The sequence below is a fragment of the Fundulus heteroclitus genome, chromosome 17 (assembly GCF_011125445.2).
Source record: "Fundulus heteroclitus isolate FHET01 chromosome 17, MU-UCD_Fhet_4.1, whole genome shotgun sequence".
Classification (NCBI taxonomy): Eukaryota; Metazoa; Chordata; class Actinopteri; order Cyprinodontiformes; family Fundulidae; genus Fundulus; species Fundulus heteroclitus.
This window is the reverse complement of record NC_046377.1, coordinates 20,956,100-20,975,891: the sequence shown is the minus strand read 5'-3', so window position 1 is coordinate 20,975,891 and position 19,792 is coordinate 20,956,100. Positions and strand designations below refer to the sequence as shown.

At 38.9% G+C, this 19,792-nt stretch overlaps 1 protein-coding gene across 3 annotated transcripts in view; it reads right to left on the bottom strand.

The window, feature by feature from the left end:
- LOC105937131 (plexin-B2) overlaps window positions 1-19,615 on the bottom strand; it is a 239,638-nt gene extending 220,023 nt beyond the window's left edge. For all 3 annotated transcript variants that reach the window (XM_021324427.2, XM_012878283.3, XM_021324428.2), the window contains exon 1: window positions 19,177-19,615. The gene's annotated coding sequence lies outside the window, so the exon portion shown is untranslated. The remainder of the gene's footprint in view (window positions 1-19,176) is intronic.
- Window positions 19,616-19,792: the final 177 nt, after the last annotated feature.

Sequence of the window (19,792 nt, the reverse complement as noted above, 5' to 3'; positions counted from 1 at the left end):
CAAAATTGCACATATTGCCAAAGCAGCGTGTCTCTAACCGGTAATGTATACAGCAGCCATCGACACTTCCATCTTCTTCTTCTTTGTCGTCTTCGTCTGTCTACATTTGGACGTACAGTGTGAGCACTCCAGTCGCGTCCGAGTGTCGCGCCGTACACAGATCGTGAGCGGTGAACTTTTAAACGCTGCAGTTCCGTCGCACAGTTTGAGATGTATATAAGTACCTCGACTGAAAAACTCGTACAGTGTATGCCCAGCGTTAGAAGAGAAACTCTTCCCACAAAGTCGTTAAAAATCCTTTAGTCTGCTGAAGCAGAGTTCCTTCCACTGGAACCAAGGGTCCAAGCCCAGTTTGCGGGCTTGGACCCTTGGACACCCCGTTATCGAGCTAATCTGAAGGCCAAATGAAGACTGGAGGTCCGTAATGATTGACCTCTGACCAATCGCTCGTCAGCATCCGCTGCCCCCGCTCCGTCGGTTCAGTTGCTGTCGTTCCCAATCGCTTCAACTTTGTTATAAAACCACCGACAGCTGGCTGGGGAACATTTAGGAGTCATGACCGGACTTGTTGCACAGGTGGTTTCCAGTGACAGAAACCCCGCTGGAGTTCTCCGAGCTCCTGAGAGCGACTCGTTCTTTCACAGATGTTTGTAGAAACAGTCTGAATGCCTGGTGCTGTATTTCACTCACCTGCGGCAATGGAAGTGATTGGAACACCGTCGTTTGGATGGGGGAGTTAATACTTTTGTCAATAAAGTGTATTTTAGCTAAATCTTTTAAAACCATTCATCAGGTTACAGAAATAAAGAGAAAAGTTGTTTTTTGCTTCAAAAGTCCACCGACGCGCTGCTCCTTTGTACAAACGTTTCAATGTGGAGGATGCGTACCAACCCTGTGGCGTCTGATATGAAACATCTGCAGGAAACGCTGAGCTTGTAACTAAAACACTAAATTAAAAAGCAAAGATAAGCAAGTTAAAAAAAAAAAAAAAAAAAAAAAAAAAAGGGAAATGTGTTTGTGTAAGAGAAGAGAAAAGCTGCCTCTGCCTCTAAGTTGTGGCTTGTTGTTTAACGTTCCTGAGAAAGGGCCAAGAAGGAACGCTGAGGAGGCAACCGAAAGAAGTCAAGAAGCAAAAGCGACATGAAGAGAGGAGGGCATGAAGCCAAGCCGATGGGGATCCAACACACAGGAAATGAGAACAAAATGAACTGTAAGCAAACTAAACGCAGCGCTAACAGTCCCAGTAAGCAGCCGTTACGCAACACGCCGCTGCTTACAGCAGAAATAGAGATCCAAACCCTTTTATAAGCGCTCATGTGACCCCCATGCCTTCAACATGACTCAGAAACCGAAGAACAAAATCTCTGCAAGCAATCAGGGTGTGAGGTTGACTTCAGAAAGCGAAACGAAAACAAAGAGCTCTACAGCAGCCGTATCTGCTGAGAAATGCTCCGTTTCAGTCACAAACTGGTGGCTTTGATTAGCAGGGGAAACTAAATACATGCGATCCGGTTATCAAGTTAGAAAAAACAACGTCTCCGTCTGTAAATAAAATGTTTCTAAGACGAGGACACCAGGACTAATCTGATCTGGAGGTATTTGCCACAAAGCAAACAAACTGTTTGTTTCCTGCAGATTAAGGCTGGATAATCCTGTTAGCATTCATAAATGGGTCATAACTGAGACAAAGAGAAGAACCCACTCTGGAGGAAGGCCTCTGGGAGATCCAGTTAAATACAGAAAATACAAAATGAAAAGGCGGCAGTGTGGGAAAGGTCCACACATACCAGGATCATATCTGACCTCCTAATCTCCGCTTAAACAACAACTAAGCACCAATCTGAGCACACTGAGGCTACAGTCAGTCTTTCCCACCCGATCACACAATGAAAACCATATAATTCAATAATAAAGCCGTTTCAGTTGCTGCCACTGTTGACACTGCAAGGTGTGGCTGCCTCTGCTTACAAAGCCTCACGACAATCACTTGCCAAACGCCCCCGAGCCCTGCAGCCGCAGCCCTGAAACACCTGAGTGGGACCGGCGCCGGTCACATCCGTTCATCTGAGAACCGTGTTTAGTCAAAAACAATGACTAAAATACAGGAAATAGGCTTTCAAGGCAAAAATCATCAAAAACTTAGGATAACTAACCCCAAAATCAACACTTAACATGGATCTCTTATAGAGCTGCTGGTCATTATTTTGACTTTTTACTTTATATTTGCTGAAATCGTACTTTTGTGTCTAAAACCGTCTGAGTGACGCCCTTTAAAATCTTAATCCATCCATACATCCATTGTTTATGGATGTAGTTACCATACATGCACCTTTTTTTCATATTTTGGCTGATCCTGAAACTTATAGTCAGGTGTGACATATATCAAACATATAACATGTTTTTAATTGGTAATTCATACTGACCAACACGAACCAAGGAGTAACTATTACAGTCTATAGCCACAAGAGGACGCTCTAGGCTATTCGTGAAGCTAACAACAGCTAGCGTTAGCTTATGTTGTCTGGGCGCTTTACAACTTCGCTGATGCACGTTCAAGAGCTTTTCTGACCTTTCTATGTTGCTCTCAAACATTCATGTCACAGTGTTAGCTTAGCATTTAGCACTAGCCTGTTATGCTAATTTACCCCATTCAACCTCCCAGGTATGTTAATCAGTCTACTGTGGATTAGGGCTAGACGATAATTCAATAACGATATATATCGATGATAGACTTATATCGATGATAGAAAAAATGGTCAATGAAAAGTTCAATAGAATAAAAGTTTTCCATTCTAGCCATGTAGGTTAATATTACAGTCATTATATCCTCCCAGCCAATCACAACCACAGACCCAGGAAATGCTCCGTCACGAAGCTCCGCCCCCTTCAAAGAGTTCAGAGAGCATATGTTCTTTTTTCCCTTTTTTAAAAACTTGTAGTTTTGGTAAAAAGTTGGTTGAATAAAGGGTTAAGTTGGAATTCAGTGTTTGTGTTCTGTATCTAAAAATAGGTCCCTAGGCAACAGCATAAAATGGTTAGGGCTGCACTAAAAATATGTTTTGAATTTGTTGATAATTATCAATATCGATCAATATGATTTCTATTTTTAAATCGATATGCTTTTTTTCTATATCGCCCAGCCCTACTGTGAAAGCAATTGTGTAATTGAATAAGTTGCCTTACCAGATACATCTCTAAATAAATGCAATTTATAGTCCAGTGTGACATATATATATGTTTTTTTCTTCTTTATGACACATTTTTTGACTGATGTGACTTATAGTCTGAAAAATACGGTATTGGGTGAGAGGAGGGTTTCGCCCTGATCACACGTAAACACTCACTCCTAAAGGTAAATTTTAGAGTGACCTATGAGACCAACAGTCGTGTTTTTGGAGGGGAAGAACATGCAAACTCCATGTAGTAAGACCCAAAGCTGGGATTTGAACCTAGAACCTTCTTGCTGCGAACTGCGCTGTGTGGTTAAAATGTTAATCTGCCAACTCAAAGAGCTGAGACGTCATCAGCTATCACAGATTTCTTTCATGTAAACAGGCCTACAGTGATGTGAAAAAATACTTACCCACTTTCAGATCCATTAAACTAATTTTAACATCAGACAAAGACAACCTGGAGATTAGGAGTTCATTTATGAACAGGAAAAAGCTTTCCAAACTAACCCGCCCTTCATAAAGAAACAAGAGAAGCCCATTTTATTTTAAAGTGTCAGAGTAAAAAAAAATATGCAGCTTGAACAAGAGCTTCATGTTTAAAAGGCCACAGGGCGGGGCAACTTTTGTCTGCAGCAAAAAAAGCTAATAGAAAAGCAGGATTACGGCCTTACACTAAGAGGTTTCGTCAGACAGTTTGGTGGTTCTGGTCTGGCAAATTAAAATAGAAAAGTATATTTTTTAAATACTCCACTTCCTTCACTACGGAAGAGGATTAGGGCCACTCAAAAAAAAAAAAGTCTACTCAATTCTGACTTTTTTCTCAGGATTCTGAGATTAAAGTCAGAATTCTGATTTTTTCCCCCCTCAGAATTCTGAGATTAAAGTCAGAATTCTGACTTTTTTTCCCCTCAGAATTCTGAGATTAAAGTCAGAATTCTGACTTTTTGTCTCTCAGAATTCTGAGATTGAAGTCAGAATTCTGACTTTTTTCTCAGAATTCTGACTTTAATCTTAGAATTCTGACTTTTTTCTTAGAATTCTGAGATTAAAGACAGAATTCTGACTTTTTTTCTTCTCAGAATTCTGAGATTAAAGTCAGAATTCTGACTTTTTTTCTCAGAATTCTGACTTTAATCTTAGAATTCTGAGCTTTTTCTTAGAATTCAGATTAGTCAGAATTACCTGACTTTTTTTCTCAGAATTCCGAATTTAATCTGAGAAATTCTGAACTTTTTTCTTAGAATTCTGATATTAAAGTCAAATTCTGACTTTTTTTTCGCGTCATAATTCCTGAGATTAAAGTCAGAAATCTGACTTTTTTCTCACAATTCTGACTTTTTTGTCACAATTCTGAGAAAAAAAGTCAGAACTGAGTAAATTAATTTTTTTTTTTTTTTTTTTTTTGAGTGGCCCTAATCCTCTTCCGTACTTCACAGACGGGAAAACACTAAAAACAACCAATTTAAAAGTTGAATGCTTCATCCATCAGCATGAACGGCAGCACAATAAGCACAACGCGCCATGCTTTGACCCATCCTGCACAGCGCTCTGCAGGGAGAAAAGCCCAATGAGGAGACGCCAGGCGAGAGGATGAGCCCCTGAAGGAGAGAAGCAAGGAGGTGAAGGAGCAGAGGGATGTGGTTTGGGGTTTCCTGTGGTGGAAGCCAGGCCAGAACACGGCTGGGATCGGGACACGGCCGGATCAACGTGCATCGCCTCCAGAAGCTGGTGTCTGTGTGTAAACTTTACCGCTAAGTGTTTGGAAAGGAGGCAGACCACATGTGAAACGGGCTCTGCACACACACACACAGGCATGTATTCACACTCTCAGGCCACCATGCAGGTTCCTAATGTTGCAGAACCGTCACAGAGCTCGACTAACAGCCAAGGGCATGGAGAGGAAACCTGCAGACTGGGTCGCAGCGCCATCACAACGCTGATGCCTGCACAAAAATAAGCCCCGTGTCTTCTACTTTTTATTACTGTTTTTAAACGCAGATGATGAAGGCAGCCATTGCCTTCCAGCCTGGTTCTTCTGGAGGTTTTTCCTCCCTGTCAAAGGGGAGTTTTCCTCTCCACTGTCCCTTCATGCATGCTCAGTATTAATGTTGCACCGATACCAATACCAGTATTGAACAGGGCACCAATCCAGCACTAAAATGATGGTATCGGTACCGGCGAGCACCAACAAATAGGCACTGATACCATTTTGATGTTTGTATGTCACTTGAACGCAGCCTTCTCTCTCCCGACTACTATTGTACATGTTATATAAGTTCATGAAAGTTGCACTATTTTGGCATTTGAGAGCCAAACTCAGGGTTTAAAAGAGATTATTCAATTATTAATGTAATTTTACTGTCTTACTGTTGCACTACTATTATACATGTTATAATTTCACGAGTGTTGCACTATTATGGCCTTTGAGAGCCAAAGGTTTATTCAACTATTGTCACCAATTCCAGGTAGGCAATAAAAAGTTCTACTACCCTAAGTAGTATGCAGTTCTTCATACACACACACATCAATTTCAAACAGATGGTATTGGTTTCTGGGCCAAAAAAATGGCATTGGCGCAACACTACTCAGTATGAGGGATTGCTGCAAAGACATTAACAATGCAGACGACTGTCCAATGTGGCTCTACGGTCTTGAAACTGAAAGGACTCCTCATGCTGGCATGATTGCTGCAAGAAGTTTAAGGGTTTAATGGAAGTTTGATTGTGGATTACTACCAGCTCAATGACGCTAGAGATGCACCGATCGGGCTCCTACCGGCTGATACCGATATCTCGTTTTCTTTCAGGTCTGACCTCAATGTCTTGACGCAGACTTAATAATAATAATTTGGGTTTTTACCTAAACGAAAGCAGACAGGAGGATAAATGCGCTGCAGGTTCTTTGATACAGGCGGCAGATTTAAATCCAACACAAATTGATAGTTTATTACGTTCATAATGTACTTTACATTTCAAAATCCTAAACTGACCGCGGAGGTTAAAAGGTGAGTAAAAGGAAATAAAACAACATTAGATTAAAATAATGTTTCAAACCTATAGCGTTTTCCAATAAAATTCTTCATTATAAAATGAAGAATTTATCATTTATTTCAAATGTTGGTTCAACGCAGACGTTTCTAAATAAGGGTTATTGTTACTAAACAGACAGAAGAGCAAAGTTCATGCGGCTGGTTGAGGCATTTACAGACTGCAAATAGTAGGACTTTGTAGTTTTGATGCATTTAATGACAAAAGGAAAACATAAAAACCCACTGATAACCAGTCAGAACGGTCTGTGGTTACGTGCAACACTTGGCAACGCACTGATAGTTTATTTTGGAGAGATTTCACTCTACAGGAAATTTAAAAAAAAAGGATTCACTGGTTGCAATATTACCAAAAAAGGAAGCAGAATGCAGTATTTGTTGGTCAAATTAGCTGCTTAGAGGATCACATTTTTGCACTGATTCACAAAAATACAAGACGCACCAATCAACTGGCTGAAAAATCGGAATCAGACGATTTTCCCATAATCGGGTCAGATCCAGAAGTCTGATGTTTTTTCTCTATTTACTAACTGCAAGAAAACTAAGAACTCCCACTGTTTTCTGTCTGTACGCATTAACCAGCCACATCGACGCTCTTCTTTTATTTTAGGAAACATAACACAGGATTAAGGTTAGATGTATGTGCATTAATGGGGGATAATTTTGTAATTCCTTCCTTCTCTGTTGGAAATTACCTTTTGTGTAGAGAAAAAAATCTGAACTGGGACTTCAGGCGTCAAAGAAAATCGGAAATCTGTATTGGCAAGGACAAAAATGGGATCGGTGCACTTTGCTTTGAATTTGTAAAAAAAAAAAAAGAAAGAAAAACATAGAAGCCGAGCCAAATAGGCAGCAGAAAAAAGCTCTTTCACTGCAGCCGTACCAATCAGGCTTATTTCTGTTTCAGAAGAACGTAAGGAGAGAGAGATTTACATCCGGGTTAAAAACAGAAGTTAATCGCTTCTGAGCTTTTACAATTCCTTTAATCAGCACAAACAGAAAGCAGTCAAGGTAGGACACAACCTGCACACCCACATAAACACACACTTGTTGCCCCATCTACTGCAAACACGACCTTTAGTCGCTCGCCGACAGCCAGAGTCACGTTACATCCGTCCTCTGCAGCTCATGCCCAGGCCCTGCAGCAATTACTAAACCTGTGCAGCACTTTCAAAACGTGGGCTCTACTTTCTCTCCGTTTCACCTCAAATGTGTCGAGATTTCAAAATAAAAGCACGACATGACCCGAACTACGAGGCGCTTCCCAGGTACTTTGTTCTAAAAATTAACAGGGAGACAGAAAAGAGAACCGATTTTAAAAGTTTTATAGTTGATGGCTAGTTTTTAGCTGGACCGATGTGCTTTATAAATTCCCTTAGAAATAAACATTTGCTTAATATAAAAAGAAATATGACAGCTTGTTTTATCACCGCCTCCTTCAGCTAATTGGCTGACTCTTAAGTCTCTAAATTGCCTAAGATATCTATTATTATACCAGATGTTCCTCAGGCTCTAAAAGGCTTCTTATTAAAGAAAAATATGGCATGAGGAACAAAACACAGCTGAGACACAACAGATTTGTTTTTTCTTTTTTTCTTTTCTTTTAGTAGATAAAAGTGGAAAATTAGCAGCGATCTGTAAAGCCCTGACGCTGAATCATTTCCTTAAATGTTTCAGCTCAGGTGGGCCTGAGTCACTGAAAATGACATTCTGTTATTTTATGGATAACTAAATTTGAGGTTTTGGTGCTTCGTTTCTCTACAGTACACTTCATTTAGATCCAAAACATTCCCCCCTCCACACTGATGCAACATCCCCCTAAACAGCAGCAACTCTCCCCTCAGGATGATTTTCTACAACGCATCTCTTTCCTCTGGCTCCTCGCTGCCACTTTAACTCCTGAGGATGAGGAGGACGAGGGATTTGTTGCCTTTTTCTTAAATAAGGACCCTGATAATAACACGTGTGGATGTTTGATCATCGTAAAAAATAAAGTCCTGCAACAAGCTACCATACAGTAGTTAATTTAATGATGTTAAATTAGTCAACATGTGTTTGTCTGCATATAGACCTGAACTAGATGTGTTAAATAAACCCTGAAAACAGTAATCTTTACTTAAAATCAACGGCATGTTGGCGATAAAGTAACGAGCTGCGTTTCATTAGCAATAGATGGTTTACAGCCAAAAAGCAAAACTTTTCTGCTGAAAGCATCAAAATAAAAGCCCTTCCTGTTTCCTACTTCCTGCACTTTGCCTCGTTTATTATGTTGTAATTCACGTCTTAAATTTAGAAGTGAGAACAAAGGTTTTAAAGGTGGATTTAATGCATTTAATTTTACTTTCTGTTTATTACAGCCAACGTCAGCGTATGACGACGTTACGTCTCCTGGTTAATTCGCTACAAACCAGTAAAAGGAAACATGTCTGATGCGCATTTTCTTTTTTATCAATATTTATTATAAGTTCGCTCAAAATTCTCATGACAATTTGATGGAAACAGCTACTGAAGACAGGAATAAACTGTTAACTTAGTATTTAGAAATTCAACATTAACAGGTTTTAATTATTATGTATCTGCACCATAAATACTAGTTGATTTTTCAAATGGGGTAAATACCGCATTGACCAATGCTCAAAATAATCCAAAATCAGCCTTTAGCGTTTTGTTTTGCATGTTTAATTAAACGTTAAAGTAGGGCTGGGCGATAAATCGATTTAATCGATTAATTCTAATTTACAATTCTTTAAGATTTCATTTTTGGAAAATCTGGATTTTATTTTGACAATACACTCATTGGGTTTCCATGAAGAGAACAGCATGTGATGCTGAATATATGTTTAGGCAAATGTATTGTGAAAATATTGTTAAGTAGAAACTTTTTTTTACCATAATACGAGGTACTTCATTTACTTATTTACTTTTTTTTTTAACTTAGTTTGAAGTTCACAAGTGCAGTGAAGCCTGTTCTTAGCTCAATGTGTAATACCACTAGCAGCAAATGATTTGTTATATTTTCATTGTTTATAATGGCACGGCTGCTATCTTGTTTTACAAGCTTGTTTCAAAGCTTGTTTTTAGTTGCACTTTGAATTCAGGTCAACTCCCTGACGAAATGATTGACATAAAAGCAAGGTTTTAAAATAATTTCTTTAATTTCTTTTTATGAAGCAAAAAGGAAGAAAAAAAATCGATTAATCAGATTTGGTATGATAAAATCGGAGATTTAATTTTTAATCCATATCGCCCAGCCCTACGTTAAAGGATTAAATCACAATCAAACTAGACTATGGAAGAGAATCTGGGAAAGCTTAGAGACTGAAGAAGCCAATATTAGTTTCCTAAAGTAAAACAGATTTAAAACAAACTAAAACATGATTGTTTTTATTTAAAAAGCAACAATTAGTCGGGTAATCTGCTCGTGTCAAGGCTGCTGCTGACCAGCTGGACGTCTCAATAACAGTGATAGGTGGCGCTCTTTTAGCCTCCAAACAAAGCCGTTTTTCTTGAAATCAAAAGAAATTATTTAGTAGCTTTCTACAGTGAGTTAATATATAAGCTATTTTGAAACGTTAACCTTTTAAAACATTTAGTTTGCCCCCGACATCAATAACCGGCCCGTGTTTACTAAACACAGCTGCTGGATTGCTTAAAATTATGCAACAGGATGAAAAAAAAAAAAAAAAGAGTTTCTTTAGAAAAACCTAAACTATTCTCTCTGTTAGTCCGTCCCACATAGGGGTGGGTATTGCCAAAGAAGTCCCGATTCGATTCGAATCACGATTCACATGCCACGATCCGATTCTATCACGATGCATCACGATACTTGAATTATTGCGGTGCATCGCAATGCATTGTGATATTTTCACTGAACACTGTTAGAAAAAAATACAGCCATTACCAGTGGCTGACTGGCTGTGTATGATCTGGATAGTGTCTTCAATTGATACATAATTATTCATACATAGCTGTATTTATTGAAATGACTTTTGAAGGTGTTGCCATGAAAACAAATATTACTGTTACTGGAGTGGACACACTGACAAAAAGTGCTTAGGATTTATAAAACTTAAAATAACAAAATAAGGATAATCAGTGCCGTTTAGATGGTCTCAGTGGTCCTTTAAACCAATGAAGTTGTATTCCACTTGTTTTTGGCTGATGTTCCCCAACCATTCATGCAATTTTATTTATTAATTTTTTTTTAATTAATAATCGATACTTGCCATCAAGAATCGATGCAGTAGATCGCAAAAATTAGAATCGCGATGCATCGTCATGACGATTATTTTGCACAGCCCTAGTCCCACCTGTGTGAACAGCAGTGAAACGCAGAAAGTATCTGCTTGTGGGAAGTTTCAAAGTGCAACACGTGGCTGTTTCAGATCACGCTACTTTATCTTTTTGAACTTTGTTTAATCGTCAGAAAAAGCTCTCGAGTTTCCATCGCTTTCCACGGCGAGGCTCTGATCCTCTCCACACAATAGACTTAACACGACGAGAGCAGCTAGTAATTAAAGGCATTGTATGAAATCAAATGAAAATAGAAGTTGGCTGGAATCATTAGACTGAGGGGCATTGTAGCTCTCCTCCTCCACTCCTTATTGTCTTTGCATCTCCTTTCATGTTTCCATTCTTCGCCAGGCACAGCCTTTTATTCAGTTAATGATTACTCTGTCTTTCTGGATGGCGACGCCTCACATCCGCCGAGCCCGCTGACTGACGGCATCCTGAATTAAAACGGGGAGCGACGGAGACGCTACCCAGGTTGCTAAATGGCCTTCCACGCTCGCCGCTCTTCAGTCGGCGGCGGCGCATCCATCATCGTGAGCCGCCGGCTGCGTGACAGGTGGCTACAAGGAGCGTGCATAAGTATCAGCAGAGATGATGAAGTTTAAAGGCCATCCGGGGTGAAATAACACGACGCCTCACGGTTGGAAGACTGCAGACATTGCACTCTTGGGAGTTTTGCAAAAATAAGAAGCGGGATGCTGACAAAACTAATGTACAAATTGTTCCAACGATAAGACAACGTGGTCTGCGTTTTTTTTTTTTTTTTTCTCCTTCCCTGGGAATTAGACAGTGGCAGACAGGCTGAGGAAACAATAGGAAACAATCGTCTGCGTTGCCTGAAATGTCTCGTCGTTTCTATCTCTGCTCCATGAAAAAACCGTCCCGGGGATAAACGCGCTCCGTAAAGAGATCGAAAACCTCTTTCTCCCACAGTCGCAGAAATAAATGACATCAAATCAGCAGATTATTGCATGATTCGTCACAACGGGGCTGCTTATGTACCGTTTTTGCCTTCGAATTGAAAATGTTAGTGACAAGCCTCTGCTTCTCCAGGGTTCCTACAGCATAAGGCAAGTTGAATTCAAGACTTTTTAAGACTTTTTAATGCCACTTGAAATAAAAAGTTAAGACCAACTTCACGATAAACAAGATAAACCTGGTTGCGACAAATTCACCCAAATGATTATTTTAACATAAACCATTACTTTCTGGCTCAGTAGACATGTTAAAGATTTTGAAAAACATTCCATATAGGAAGAAAGCTAAAAAAAAAACACACAAATTACAGATATATTTTTAACAACTACTGAACTGAATTCACAAACTTTGTTTTGTTCCCTACTAAAATAAACTATAAATCAGTGCCAACTCTTTTTCACAGCTATGATACGGCCGCAACAGTTTTTATTGGTTCCGCTATCGGGACGGAACCAATAATGGTTACATTGAGCCGTTCGGTAAATTAAAAAAAAATATCTAATTGTGTCAATTATTTTACTGTTTGGTAAGGATTACAAAAATAAAATCCTATTTATGACCTGGTAACAATTTTAAGACCTAAGAAAGACTGGTTTAAGACATTTTAATGGCAATTAAGGCCTTAGTTTTATATTACAGAATTCAATGCCTTTTAAGACTTTTTAAGGATCCGCAGGAACCCTGTTCTCCGAAGGCTTTTCCTTGTTAATTATGTGAGGAGAGAACGTACATTACACCAGAGGCCAGGCGAGTAACGGTCATTTTGAGGAACAAGGTGGGTGAATTCAAACAAAAAGAACCGAACCGTCATGGTTAGCCAGCTGGATTTGGTTTGATGTGTTTCTTTCTGAGCTCATAAAAGGAATTTATTGCCTTTAATAACTCTCAAAATGATTGAGTGATGGAGTAATTAATTGTTGCAGCTCTGCTTCTGGAGCCAGCAGCACGGGCAGCGGGGGTTCCTGAGCAGCTCAGGACTTTCTGTACGACCCGCCTCGCTCGGTGCTGTTGTTAGTTCCAGATAAGATCTGCCAGAACGACGCATTCCTCACTTCCTTACTTGGACATAAGCATGCAGCCTTGTCCTTCACACCCAGACCGGCTCCCAAGATGCAGACACAACACAATGCCATTTTTATTGTGACACCAACCTTGAGGAACACGGCGTCAGGGACCGTTAGGGCCCAGAGGAGACCCAAATGTGACAAGGAACAGTGATTTTAAACATCTGCTCGCAGTTTTGACTTCAGCTAAATCTTGTAAATTTTCCCAAACAACCAGGGAACTCCAGTTCAAGACAATTTCCTCCATTTTACGCTTATCTGGATTATTTAAGAGTCTATAGGATCAACAGCCCCGGCCTTGTACATGCTTGGATTTGGCATTAATAGGCTGCTCCCATGGAGTCTAAAAGATGTTAAAGTTGATCTAATTTTCATATAAGGCTCAACGTTTTATTATAAGTTTCTTAAAATATAACTGAATAGACACGTACAGCTGCAGTCATCAATAAAATCCCCTCCGTCGCCTGGTAAGGATGTTTTCATGCAAAGCAGTTTGGTAAAGTGTTAGCATGTTTAGCCTCTGTTTTGATAGGGCTTGTTAATAATTTGGCATTTGTGACATATTACAGTGCAGTTCCAGTCAATAATGTACAGACAAAAATTACATAAAAAAACACGTTATCCGACTTTAGGGATATATTTGAACATTGTAAAGAGTAACAGAGCAGGTCAGTACAGAAAGAGAGAGCTGCAGCAGCCAATACAGTCAAACTGTTATCATAAAGGACAGGGTAAAAGAAACTGGTGGGGAAAACCCAGCTAACAAAATAATTCACATTTAATTCAGTTTGAATACAGGAAGTTGAGCATTTTTTTATAAACCACCGCCTCAATGATCTGGCCCTCGTAATGTTTAACATTTACCTAAAGCCGAACGTTATGGACCAATCAATTATCACCGTTTTTGTCTGTATTGAGCAGTATCAATAATTATAATTATGATATGGTTTCAGTTTAAAAGTATAATTTCTAAAACAGTATCTGTTTCAATCGAAACTTAATAAAACATTTCAAAATATCTAAACACTGGATTTTGTTAAGAACTGCAGGACGTTATGGAACAATAAGGACATTTTCTCAATTGGCAATATTTCGATATAGAGATCACTTCACAGAACTGTTAAATAGTGCAAATAATTATGTAAAAACCAGAAATAACGCAACCTTGCTACCTCTTCTCCATCAAGTAAAAAGGCTTAAATATGGGTGACCTACGTAGTGCCTGTTGGGGCACATGTATCTGTTAATTTAAAAGCCAGCATACTCGTTATTGTTATTGATATTTTCTATTTGACAGGTTGTTAAACTGCTTTCATTGTCCAGGACTAAATTAACTAACTTAAACATTAAAAACACACAGAATGACATTTTCTGAGCCATTTCCTTTTTCCTATTTTGAATCATCAGCCTCAGACTGAGATAAGTTTATCTTTATTAAACAAGGTGGACGTTATGAAAAATAAAATTGAGTTTTTGTTCCATTTATGGCTGAAATAAATGTTTCAACGTCTTATTCTCCGGAACAGCAGCAAGTTACTTTAAACTTTAAATACAAGTCTGACGGCTAATGTAGGTACATCCACTGTCCTGTTTCTGTCTGTCATAACACAAAAAAAGGAGCACCACATAAATACATTAACCAGAGGAATGGAAATGAAAATAAAATTGAAAATTGTTCAGTTTTAGTCAACTTCTGGTCCAAGTACAAAGTTCTTGTTTTTTTTTTGGGTTTTTTTTATCATCGATTAACCGTTTCACACTGCAGTCCAGCTGATGATATGTTGTTTCAATCCCAGACTAAATGTTTACATTCTTGTTTTCCTGGGAATAACTTCTAGTGATTAGCAGTAAAAATGTAGATTAAAAACAAATCTCTACTTGCTACGTCCTCAACTGGGAGGATAAGGAGGAGAAGCATCAACAGTCCGTGTACGATCTTTACTTTAAATCATTAAACTCTGGAACATAGAGGGAAAGGCTCTGGACTTTTCTTCCTCACAGTTTGGACCTTTTGCTGAAATTCCTGCAGCAATCTAACAGTCAACACTCAGAGATCAAATTTGAGTACAGAAACGCTCTGCAGATAGATGCCAAAGACTTTAAGATGAACATCGCAGAAACAGAAACCCATAACAGACAAAGTGGCAGAGCAAACTGGACTTAAAGCCACTGGGAAGTGTTCGGTGTTGGATGTGTAATAATGAGACTCGCACATATATCTATCATTTGAGCTTGAATGGCATAAAATGTGTGAAGTGATCTGTGAATGAGGAGGAATCTGTGCTGAGGGCACCGCTTCGTCACCAGATCAGCCGGACCGCCAACAACGAGCCGTGCAATTAAAGCCGCCGCCGTTACACAGATCTTAACCCAAACGCACCAATTCACCCCCCACAGCGTCACTGGGAACTAGGGCTGAACAATTTATCGCATTTTCAATATAATCGTGATTTAAAAAAACGCAATTTCAAAATCGCAGAGGTCTGCAATTTTTGGCTATGTAACAATTAGGGAACTAGACACGTCCATTAGGTGTTGGTAAAATGTTTAAAGTGGGTTTGGCTCCACATGGAAGGAAAGACAGTTGCAGCAGTGAGATAATCTAATTTTATTACTTGTTTTAGAGTTTGTATAATCATACAAAGCATTAAGTTCTGGTCAATCAGTTTAATACATAGACTTGCTTGTTGGTTGGACTTTGCACTTCATGTTCAACAAGGATTGATGTCCAATTAAATTAAAAGCTGTTCTCTTGAATAATATTCTGATCAATAGAAACATTAAAAGTTCATATTTAAAATAGTCCCTGTTAACGAAGATCTTTATTTAGAGGCCATTTTTGTTGCCTGTGGTTAATGCGGAGAAAAGTCAAAATTTAAATTTTTATTGAAATATATTGTAGGTAGAACGCAATTATTACTGCTCCGAGTTTAGATGCTGTGGGTCTTTTAGCAACTAACTTAATCCACATGGCGAGGAAACAAATTGATTTGTTGTTTGTATATATTTTAAAACACCTGATAAATAAACTGGAAAAAGAAATTTGCATTAAATCGCAATATTAAGAAAAAAAAAAATCGCAATTAGATTATTTTCCAAAATCGTTCAGCCATACTGGGAACAACGTCCCAGAACGCCGCCGCCGCAGGTGTTTCACGTCTCATCGTTTGGAAAAAAGAGGCAGATATACTGACAGATATACATTTTATGACTTGGCGTTATGATCTTAACATTAATATTATCAGACATTTCAGTCACAGTTTATAGAAGCTACATGAGAAACTGACATTTTCCTGGTTTTGTCACGCAGAGGATGTTTCTCCCACCACTATTTCGTCAGAGCAATAATATAAAATGCAGTTTTGGGCGGTGAACTTCAGTCAGATCTGATTTCACCAGAAGGACTTCCCGTGAACAAAGTGTTTTCCTGATGATTGCAGGATTACTCAACGAGCAGCATTCCCCAAACAGGTTTTAGGCAGTGCGACTGAACAACGTACAGTTTTTCTTTATTTTTCCTTACAGACGAGCCAATAAACCAACCAACAAAGCCACAAACTTTCACCTCCAACTGAATCCTTATTTATTAAAATCACTGAGAACGGCCACGGTCGGTTCTTCTTTCATGTTTGACAAAGTTTAATAGTTTACTTTTAATCCAGATTGTGTTTCATTGTGTGAACTTTTGCAAGCTAGCTTCTATAAACAGTAAGTGGGGATATTTATATGATTACTGGAGGCAGATTTCATTAATTTGGATCAGTTTACCCAGAAAACGTCACATTAAAACGAGCTGAAAAATAAGCAGCTTGTGATTTAGAGCCTGAAGTCAGAAATGTTTCCCTTTGAACCCAACAGGCGGTCAAAGTCTCCGCCCCCATCATCATCTGTGACTTTAAGGCCAATTTTTTTATTTTACAAAACAAATCTATTTTTAAAGCCCTGACTAATGTTTTCCCCAAAATGTCTGAGTCATTCTAACAGTTCAGGACGCTCGGAAAACATTCATATCATCAGCGTAAGCCTTGACTCAATACTCAAAACCTCATGGTGTCTGCTTTGACCAGCATTATTTCCGACACTAGTAGGTAAACTGCAATTACGCTCTGGTTATTTTGCCAAGAAAACCAGCAAAATACCACCCATTTCCTCCAAATAAGAGCAGAAACTAGGGCTGAACAATTAATCGTATCTTCAATATAATCGCGATTTAAAAAACGCAATTTCCAAGTCGCAGAGGTCTGCAATTTTTGGCTCTGTAACAATTAGGGAATTAGACACGTCCATTAGGTGTCAGTAAAATGTTTAAAGTGGGTTTGCCTCCACGTGGAAGGGAAGAGAGCTGCAGCAGTGAGATAAACTAACTTTATTACTTGTTTTAGAGTTTATATAATCATACATAGCATTAAGTACAGGTCAATCAGTTTAATACATAGACTTGCTTGTTGGTTGCACTTTATGTTTCAACAAGGATTGATGTCCAAATCAATTAAAAGCTGTTCTCTTGAATAATATTCTGATTAATAGAAACATTGAAAGTTCTTGTTTTGAATAGTCCTTGTTTACAAATGTCTTTATTTAGACGCCATTTTTGTTGCTTGTGGTTAACGCAGAGAAAAGTCAAAATTGCAATTTTGGTTGAAATATATTGTAGGCAGAACGCAATTATTACTGCTCTGAGTTTTAGATGCTGTGGGTCTTTTGGCAACTAATCTGCACACGGCGAGGAAACAAAATGATTTGTTGTTTGTATATGTTTAAAAAGACATGATAAATTAAACTGTAAAAAAAAATCGCATTAAATCGCAATATTAAGAAAAAAAAAATCACAATTAGATTATTTTCCAAAATCGTTCAGCCCTAGCAGAAACTATGCGGGTAAAAATCTAAACGTCAATGACAGAGTCACTGAATCCCAAACTGTCAAAAAGATGGACATTTGTTGGGTTTAAACCCCAAACTAAACTAATTGAATCTGTGGAATGTCACACAGATTGTCTCCAATGTGCTGCAGAGAAACGACGAAAAGGCCCGATTTAAATCCTAATTTATGACAGAACGGTCCACTGATCCAGGCGGTTTATCCCCCTGATGTCAGCATCTTTCTGCAAGAACCTTAACATGCAATGCTGGGAATTTGTGGTTCTGACTGATCCGTCCGTCCCCACACAGATTCCTTAGAATAATCAAAGACAAGTTTGGATCTGTCAACCTTTGAATCATAAATGGTTTTTCCACCGCAGCAGGGTCTGGTTTTACAGGCTCAACTGTCACGTCACAACGATGGCGAACATGAGGCTGAATCCACGCTTCAAGAAAAAAAAAAAAAAAAAAATCACTCAGAATAATGAAGTCAAGTCGCTTCCTGTTGGTTCTGGAAGCTATAGTTCAGATGTTTTAAAAAAAAAAAAAAGAAGAAAAGTTTCAGAGGATAATGGCTTTACAACAGCTTTTCACCAGTGTAGATATACTGACTTCTCTAAAGGTTTTCATATATTTGCATTAGGGCTGGGCGATAAATCGATTTAATCAATTAATTCAAATTAACAATTCTTTAAGATTTCATTTTTGGAAAATCTAGATTTTATTTTGCCAATACACTCATTGGGTTTCCATGAAGAGAACAGCATGTGATGCTGAATATATGTTTAGGCAAATGTATTGTCAAAATATTGTTAAGTGGAAACTTTTTTTTACCATAATACGAGGTACTTCATTTACTTTTTTTTTTTTTTACTTAGTTTGAAGTTCACAAGTGCAGTGAAGCCTGTTCTTAGCTCAATGTGTAATACCACTAGCAGCAAATGTTTTGTTATATTTTAATTGTTTATAATGGCAAGGCTACCATCTTGTTTTACAAGCATGTTTCACAGCTTGTTTTAGTTGCACTTTGAATTCAGGTCAACTCCCTGACGAAATCGTTGACATAAATGCAAGGTTTTAAAATAATTTCTTGAATTTCTTTTTATGAAACAAAAAGGAGGGGGAAAAAAATCGATTAATCGGATTTGGTATGATAAAATCGGAGATTTATTTTTTTAATCCATATCGCCCAGCCCTAATTTGCATGCAAACAGCCCAGAAGTAGCAAACATCTGCTGCAAACCAACTCTGGGGAAATAATAATAATAATAATAATAATAATAATAATAATAATAATAATAATAAAGCCTAAAACCCTCCTGTTGGCCATAATAACATGAGAGAACCGGGTCAGAACATGCTCCAGATGTGCTCAAAACGCAGCTGGAAGTCTATTCTAGCCCACAAAAGTCTCCAGATGAGGTGTTTTACAGTTCAACCCATGTAAAGGTGTTTAAATAAATCCCATAAAATCGTCTAACTGTGAGGTGGGTCAGCAGAAAACATCTGGATGTGTCCCTACAGCACAGCAACCAGACTGCATTAATCAGGGGAATGAGTGATGGCTGTAGCCATTTCTATTAAAGTCTGCTCACACGTGGAGAACTGATCAACCAGCGTTTAGAAACAGGCTTTACGTCTTCATTTAGGTCATTAAAGCAGGTTTTAGACGAGCGGAAAACTTAGAAGTGACTGGAAACTCATCAGAAAATGAGGATGGAGGGTTTGAGAAAGTGACAGAAAGCGCTGGTGGACCTACCTCTGGATCTGGATCAACCGTCCGCCTTTTCCTCACGACGTTCCCCCCTTCTCCCGGAATAAAAAACAAACAAAAAAAAAAGACGCTCCCAATAAACTCCACGGCTCCTGGAAAAGTTCCCAAAATTCACATCCTACCCGGAGGAAAGCGGCTCGGAACTAAATGAATCCTTGAAGAGTCTCCCGAAGTTTCAGTTGGGCGACATTTCCCACCACGGACACCAACCGAGCCGCCGGTTCTCCTCTTTTTTTCCCCTGCGTCCGACCCCGAAACTCGGTTCGTGTTACATGTCCGAGTCCGCTGCGACTGGAGAGCGGAACCGAGAAGAGATCCAGGGGGACAAGAACTCACGGCCAGCTGGTTCTGCTTCTTCCAGGAGCTCCGAAACAAGACTGGAAGCGGAGATTTTCCTCCTCCTCCTCCCACTAAACTCCCCCGAGGATCGAGGAGCTGCGTCACGCCGGCAGGAGTCACCGCCGGAAGTGCCGGCTGCACCCTTTCAAAATAAAGCGTCTTAGAAAAGTTCACGGGTGTCTAAACTTTTCGGCACATGAACTCGAGGGTCAAAAACGGAACAATTTATTTATTTATTTTTACAAAAATGACCATTTTAAAT